General features: G+C 46.9%; 1 non-coding gene across 1 annotated transcript; it reads right to left on the bottom strand.

Annotated features, from left to right (window-relative positions):
* Positions 1-845: 845 nt before the first annotated feature.
* LOC109758929 (uncharacterized) lies at positions 846-1,933 on the bottom strand. Its single transcript, XR_012188355.1, has 2 exons — positions 1,509-1,933; positions 846-1,206 (listed from the first exon to the last, which is right to left on the bottom strand). It is a non-coding gene; the product is annotated as an uncharacterized protein (transcript).
* Positions 1,934-7,605: the final 5,672 nt, after the last annotated feature.

The raw sequence follows: 7,605 nt of genomic DNA, 5'->3' as shown, positions 1-7,605 counted from the left end.
TAGGGCCACCTTGCAGGGAACCAGGGACTGGGAGCTCTGACGCTTAACGCGATTGTGGGATTGAACTTTATTTTATTCCAGGCCGGTACTGGTGAGCTGTGTTCAGCTGCGACGAAATGTCTAGCGGCCCGTCACCGCTATATTATCCATCGATCTCGTACTGGTTTCACCATTCATTTTCGTTTGGAAAAACCTATACTCCGCATGGGACTACAAGAAAAAGTTTCGTACTTTGGCAGCGTAAGCTTGCACAAAGCATATCCCCATAAGACTGAAATAGGAGTGCTACTGAATATTCCAGAAATGGAGAAAGCCTGTAAATTACAAGGGTTCTGCTTCGCACGAAAAAGAACTTACACCGACTCTGTGTAGTAGTGTTATTACGTAGTAAAACACAGAAGTCTTCAACCAGCTGGCCACAATTGTCCCACCCCGGAAAAGTAGGATCGCACGAGGCGATCAAGGGAGGCGACGAGGGTTCCCTTGCGCGCCGCCGGTTTCCTCTCTCTTCATCGGCCGCTCCGGCGGCCGGAGGGAGGAGGAATCTCGGGTCTGTTCGCTAGGTGGGTGTATGGTAAGTTAGGGTTGAGGGAGACGCTGCCGAGACCGTTGCAGTGGTGTCGCGTCGGAATAAGTTTCTCCAGGCTCCGTTCGCGGTCAGGCGAGACTTTTGCCTTCGCTTAGGAGCCAGGCGGGGTTGGGGATCCCCGGATCTCGTCGAGGTCGCGGGCTATGATGGCTGGAGGTCCATCGGCATTGGCCATTTGGGTTCGAGGTCGCGAACGAGATCCGTGCATCCACTCAAAATCGATGGGCAACATCGCCTGCCAAATTTAGCAGGATAGTACCAGTAATTATACATATATTAATTAACTATAAGTAATTAAAGGGTGTGCCGAAGCTAGACTGAAATAATTATACATTACATCACCGACTACATGCCTCTAATTATACTAACAGAGGAGGGATTAATTTGTGATTTGACTCGGTGGCTCAAACTTAAACGACAAATCCCAGACTAATCCGTCCTCTCCAAACGACCCCAGGAGCTGATACTACTACTCTATACTAAACACGATAGTGTCACGGGTGTTTGACGTCTTGGGTGTAGATGTAATCCGTGTGGATCTCCTCCCATTTCGTCGGATCACGCTGCAGCTGTCTCCTCTTGGCGCCTGCGTTGCTCCCTTCCTCACCCCAAGGTTCCTGCAGCTCGACCAAGAGTACACCAGCACGTCAGTTATAACAGATTGCAAAGCATCTAGGGAGAAAAGAACTTGTACTACTACTACTCAACTTGCATGTTTATGAATGCATATGTAGTCAAGGAGCATGAGGGGATGCATGCATGTGGTTATCATCGCATCAAGAACGGTGTTGCTGCTCCGAGCAACAGAGACAAGAAGAATATGCATATACCATCTGCTGTTCTCAATGCATATGCATGCTGCATGCGTGCTTGTAAAGCAACCAGTAAGGAAATGGTTCAGAGAGAAGTGTTTGCTCACCAGGGTGGCTGCGCCGTGGCCGCCATGGCTCTGCTTGTGCTTCTCCTTCTGCACCACCACTGCCCCTACGAGATTCCTGGAGTGGGCATCTCGGGTTAGCAGCAGGAGAACGAGGCATACAAGGCAGAGCCGCACCGTGGACGCGCTTCTTGGATGCATCGTCGATCCTCTCTCACAAAGGAGGAGAATAGTTGCTCTCTTCTAATCTCTCCTCCTTTCTTCGCTCTTGCTTACTTACTGCAATGGTCAACACATGAGCAGGAAGAACATATTTATAGGCAACGGGAGGCTGGAGAGAGGCGTCGAGTTTCTTGGGGAAACAGCTACATGCGCATCGCGCATGCACTGGCTCGGTTGTGATGATGCTATAGCAGTAGTAAAACCAAAGTTTGATGCGTGTGCCGCCTTCCTTGGGGCGCTGAAATGGGCCGACAGCCCGTCCACCCGGCAATACTTCGTGTCGCCGCTTTATTCATATATATACTCACATTTTGCAAACATTACTCGGGGGCGAGTATATGAAACTGTAGCCACTGATATGTGTTCGTTTTAATAAAATGGAATGAACCAGGGGCGAGAAACTCCTCAATTTTAAATAACTTTAGTCGTATTTTTTTGGACGTTCAATAATGACCCAGTAGTGCTCACATTTCACCGTAAGACTACCCACAATGAAAGTAATATAGATAGTAACATCACACATATCTAGATAAAATAGGTGACGTGGCAAGCAATAAATGAAGAAAGAGAGTAAAGTGATAACATAGCTAGTTACTGGTAGTATGAGTAACATCACACATATCAAGGCAAGATGAGTCTATAGCATAATAAATGAAGTATTGCATGTTACCACACATATGTTACTCCCCACTATAAAGGTAGTAACATAGACTACTCCCTCCGTCTAGGTGTGTAAGTTACCTTACGAAAACTAGGTATTCCCAAGAATCTTAGATGCAATACATTAAATTCGTTCCTCGTTTCTCTCCTAGCCTCGTACTCCTGTCCACGAAAACCAGGAAGAGGATGCGCCTGTAAGGAAAGGAGCACTGCATGTATCGTGGTTGGGTGTTGATTAGGCAAGAGATTAAACGGTTTTGCATGCAATTACATACGCGCGCGTGCATGGACAGCCCAGACGGCAGCTAATAACTAGCGAATCAATGCTAGTTTTTCTTCCGTTTTAAACAGCGTTGTGATTGGAGGTTTCCTTGTCGAGGTGCTCCTCCTCGTCCAATCTCCAGCCACCTAGGTCCCGCTGCTTTTCCTTATATGACTTACTCCCATTGTGGCTCATCTAAACAGAGGGAGTAGTAACATATGCATGTTATTGGTCTATGTTACTACCCATTATGGCTAGTCTAAAAAAACACTTGACAACAGTAGCGTTGTGTCCCCGCAAAAAAAAAAAACAGTAGCGTTGTGAATGTTGACTCTACAACAGTACAATTCATTGGTCGACCAACGCCTACCACACGTCCAAGGTACTGTAAAAGCAATTTGGTTGACCAGGTGGAGATACGGGCGACGGGAGACACGAGCGAGGAAGACGAGAAGCGAAGCGTAAATGGTGTGGGACGCAGTGCCCGATTTGATTTGCGTCGATCCGGAGCGTCGCGCCGAGAGGCTAATCAATGGGCCGCCCGTGCAAAGTCAAACCTCGAACCCTACGCAGGTAGGCTATGGCGCTGTGCGCGATGGAGCTGGCGGTTCCATTCCCTTCCATGGATCTCCTTGCAGCTGGCTTGCGGGGTGCGTCGTTGGGAACCGGCGGTCCTGCTCTCCCACGGGGGACCGGTTTACCACATGTCTATGCACCCTGCACGCGCGGATGCATGCATGCCATGCTATGCCAATGTCACGTGTGACTACCTACGAATTTGTAACACTCGGAGGAAACGAGTACTCACTATATTGAGCAAGATGGCCCCGACCCCCGTGTCGCCAACCCTAGGCGACCCGGGGGAAACAGCGCCTCCGGTCCTCGGCACCTCGCCCCGATCTCTCCCTCCCACCGCCGCCCGAGTTCACGCTGGTGAAGCCCGGGCTGTGGGCTGTGACGGCGGCGGCGGCGGGGTCTTTTTCCCTCGCGCGCGGTGGCATCCTCCCATGGCGGCGGCGACATGGACTTCGGTGGCCCGGTGGCAGGGTGCCGCGGGATCCCGACGGCGGACATGGCGGCGGTGACAACGGCGGCGCGCCCTTCCCGCGGGGGAGGTGCCCCTGTGGTGGCGGCCGGAATCTCGGATCTCGTCGGGCCTAGATGGGCTTTGGCGGGCCGACGGGTCTGGTATGCGGCGGCAAGCTGGCGTGGTGGGCCCGGTAAAGCTGGCTGCTTTGGCACCGTGGTGGTGCCGCGGCCGGTCAGCCGGCGGCTGCTGGATCCTTTTGGTCAAGTCTCCCGCGGAGAAGACGGTGATCCGTGCACAAGAAGCTGGATGGAGTTCTTTGAACATATCTGTGTGAAAACCTGCTGTTGGCTAGATGCGGCCGACGATGGCGGCGCTCTACGGTGTCGTTCCCTTCTTGAAGGCATCGCCTTGGAGAAGTTCTAGACCACTATCTGCTACCTCCGAGGAAAACCCTAGATCGATAGATTAGAAGACGGCGGCGCGCTTGTGTCGTTTCCCCCTTGGGGGCCTCATTCTTGGAGGTGTACACGGGCTCGATAACCCACAAGTATAGGGGATCACAACAGTTTTCACTGGTAGAGTATTCAACCCAAATTTATAGATTCGACACAAGGAGAGCTAACAAATATTTGCAAGTATTAGCAGCTGAGTTGTCAATTCAACCACACCTGTAGATTAATTATCTGCAGCAGCATGATCAGTAGTAAAGTAATATGATAGTTTTGATAATAGTGACAACAACAATGGTAACGGTAACAGTGATACTGTAGCAAGTGCAACAGTAACGATATCAGTAGTAACTTAGCAAGAACAATATAAGATAAATTCGTAGGCATTGGATCGGTAATTTGTTGGATGATATTCATCATGTGACAGTCATAACCTAGGGCGATACGGCACTAGCTCCAGTGTATAAATATAATATAGGCATGTATTCCGTAAATAGTCATATGTGCTTATGGAAAGAACTTGCATGACATCTTTTGTCCTACCCTCCCGTGGACGCGGGGTTCAATTGGAAACTAAGGGATAGTAAGGCCCCTTTTAATAAAGAACTGGAACAAAGCATTAACACACGATGAATACATGAACTCCTCAAACTACGGTCATCACCGGGATTGGTCCGACTATTGTTACTCCGGGGTTGCCGGATCATAACACGTAGTAGGTGACTATAACTTGCAAGATCGGATCTAGAACATGGATATAATGATGATAACATAAACGGTTTAGATCTGAAATCATGGCACCCGGGCCCAAAATGACAAGCATTAAGCATGGCAAAGTCATAGCAACATCAATCTCAGAATATAGTGGATACTAGGGATCAGACCCAAACAAAACTAACTCGATTACATGATGAATCTTATCCAACTCCTCACCGACCAGCGAGCCTACGAAGGAATTACTCACTCCCGGTGGGGAGCATCATGGAATTGGCGATGGAGAAGGGTTGGTGATGACGAAGAACGAAGATCCCCCTCTCCGGAGCCCCAAACGGACTCCAGATCTGGCCTCCCGATGAAGAACGGGAGGTGACGGCGGCTTCGTCTCGTGGAACGCGATAATTCTTTCTCCCTGATTTTTCTGGAAAAATAGGATTTTATAGTGTCGGTTTCAGGGTCTGCGGGGCCACCAGGTGGGGACAACCCACCTGGGCGTGCCTGGGGGGGCACCCTGGTGGGTTGTGCCCATCCAGGTGCCCCACTCAGGTGGCTCTTGGCTCCAGAAATTCTCTTTTATTGGGTAAAAATTCCTCGCAAAATTTCGTTCCATTCCGAGAACTTTTATTTCTCCACAAAAACAACACCATGGTAGTTCTGCTGAAAACATCGTTAGTACGGGGTTAGTTTCATTCAAATCATGCAAATTAGAGTCCAAAATAAGAGGAAAAGCGTTAGGAAAAGTAGATACATTGGAGACGTATCAACACCCCAAGCTTAAACCTTTGCTTGTCCTCAAGCAATTCAGTTGATAAACTGAAAGTGTAAAAGAAAAACTTTTCCAAACTCTTTTGCTCTTATTTGCATAAATAAGCTTAAACAACACCCAGGTTTTCAACCAATATTATAACTAACCATGTCGACAATAACTCTTAAAAATTATATTCACTCATATCAATGACATACTCAGCTAACGAGCAATAATAAAATATCTCAAATAGCAACACGTTATCAAAACAACCATGATATAATATGACAATAGTGGTATCTCGCTGGCCCTTTCTGAGACCGCAAAACATAAATGCAGAGCACCTCCAAAGTTCAAGCAATGACTAAACACTATAACTCATGGTAGAAAAGATCCAGTCATAATGCACTCAACATTAGCTACACATAATGCATCAGCATGACAACACTGCTCTCAGGTTCTGGCGCTTATTTTAGAAGGTGATGAGATAACATAAAAGTAAATAGATAGTCCCTTCGCAGAGGGAAGCAGAGATTGCAGAGGTGCGAGATCTCAAGTTTTATTAAAACAGAGGAAATGATATTTTGAGACATGCACCCTTCTCATTTACTTCATGACTATCAGTTATCAATATCTTCCATGCTAAGCACGCTAGTGGCGGTTTCCAAGCGGAAAAATAAAGGTTATGACTCCATTGAGAGTTTTTGTTTGATTATTTGAGAGATCAATTCTTTTTGCAGTTTGGGACTGGGCATCCCTATTACCGCCCTTTTCTCATGTGATGGCGAGTGAATAAACACTCGACCTGAGAATAACCCGCTTAGCATGGAAGATACCGACTACCTCCTGTCGTTCAATGAACGATCCAGGCACACAAAAAAGATATTTATTTGAAGTTTTTAGAGATGGACATGCAAATTTACTTAGGACGGTAGGGTAATACCGTATATAGGTAGGTATGGTGGATGATGTCTACTACACAACCTTCTTCTTGTAGACGTTGTTGGGCCTCCAAGTGCAGAGGTTTGTAGGACAGTAACAAATTTCCCTCAAGTGGATGACCTAAGGTTTATCAATCCGTGGGAGGCGTAGGTTGAAGATGGTCTCTCTCAAACAACCCTGCAACCAAATAACAAAGAGTCTCTTGTGTCCCCAACACACCCAATACAATGGTAAATTGTATAGGTGCACTAGTTCGGCGAAGAGATGGTGATACAAGTGCAATATGGATGGTAGATATAGGTTTTTGTAATCTGAAAATATAAAAACAGCAAGGTAACTAATGATAAAAGTGAGCACAAACGGTATTGCAATGCTAGGAAACAAGGCCTAGGGTTCATACTTTCACTAGTGCAAGTTCTCTAAACAATAATAACATAATTGGATCATATAACTATCCCTCAACATGCAACAAAGAGTCACTCCAAAGTCACTAATAGCGGACAACAAACGAAGAGATTATGGTAGGGTACGAAACCACCTCAAAGTTATTCTTTCCGATCAATCCGTTGGGCCATTCCTATAAGTGTCACAAACAGCCCTAGAGTTCGTAGTAAAATAACACCTTAAGGCACACATCAACCAAAACCCTAATGTCACCTAGATACTCCAATGTCACCTCAAGTATCCGTGGGTATGATTATACGATATGCATCACACAATCCCAGATTCATCTATTCAACCAACACATAGAACCTCAAAGAGTGCCCCAAAGTTTCTACCGGAGAGTCAAGACGAAAACGTGTGCCAACCCCTATGCATAGGTTCATGGGCGGAACCCGCAAGTTGATCACCAAAACATACATCAAGTGAATCAATAGAATAAGCCATTGTCACCACGGTTATCCCACACAAGACATACATCAAGTGTTCTCAAATCCTTAAAGACTCAATCCGATAAGATAACTTCAAAGGGAAAACTCAATCCATTACAAGAGAGTAGAGGGGGAGAAAGATCATAAGATCCAACTATAATAGCAAAGCTCGCAATACATCAAGATCGTGCCGAATCAAGAACACGAGAGAGAGAGATCAAACACATAGCTACTGGTACA

This window comes from Aegilops tauschii, chromosome 7 (genome assembly GCF_002575655.3).
Source record: "Aegilops tauschii subsp. strangulata cultivar AL8/78 chromosome 7, Aet v6.0, whole genome shotgun sequence".
NCBI classification, from domain to species: domain Eukaryota; kingdom Viridiplantae; phylum Streptophyta; class Magnoliopsida; order Poales; family Poaceae; genus Aegilops; species Aegilops tauschii.
The sequence above is the reverse complement of the archived record's forward strand: the minus strand, read 5'-3'. Positions and strand labels throughout refer to the sequence as shown.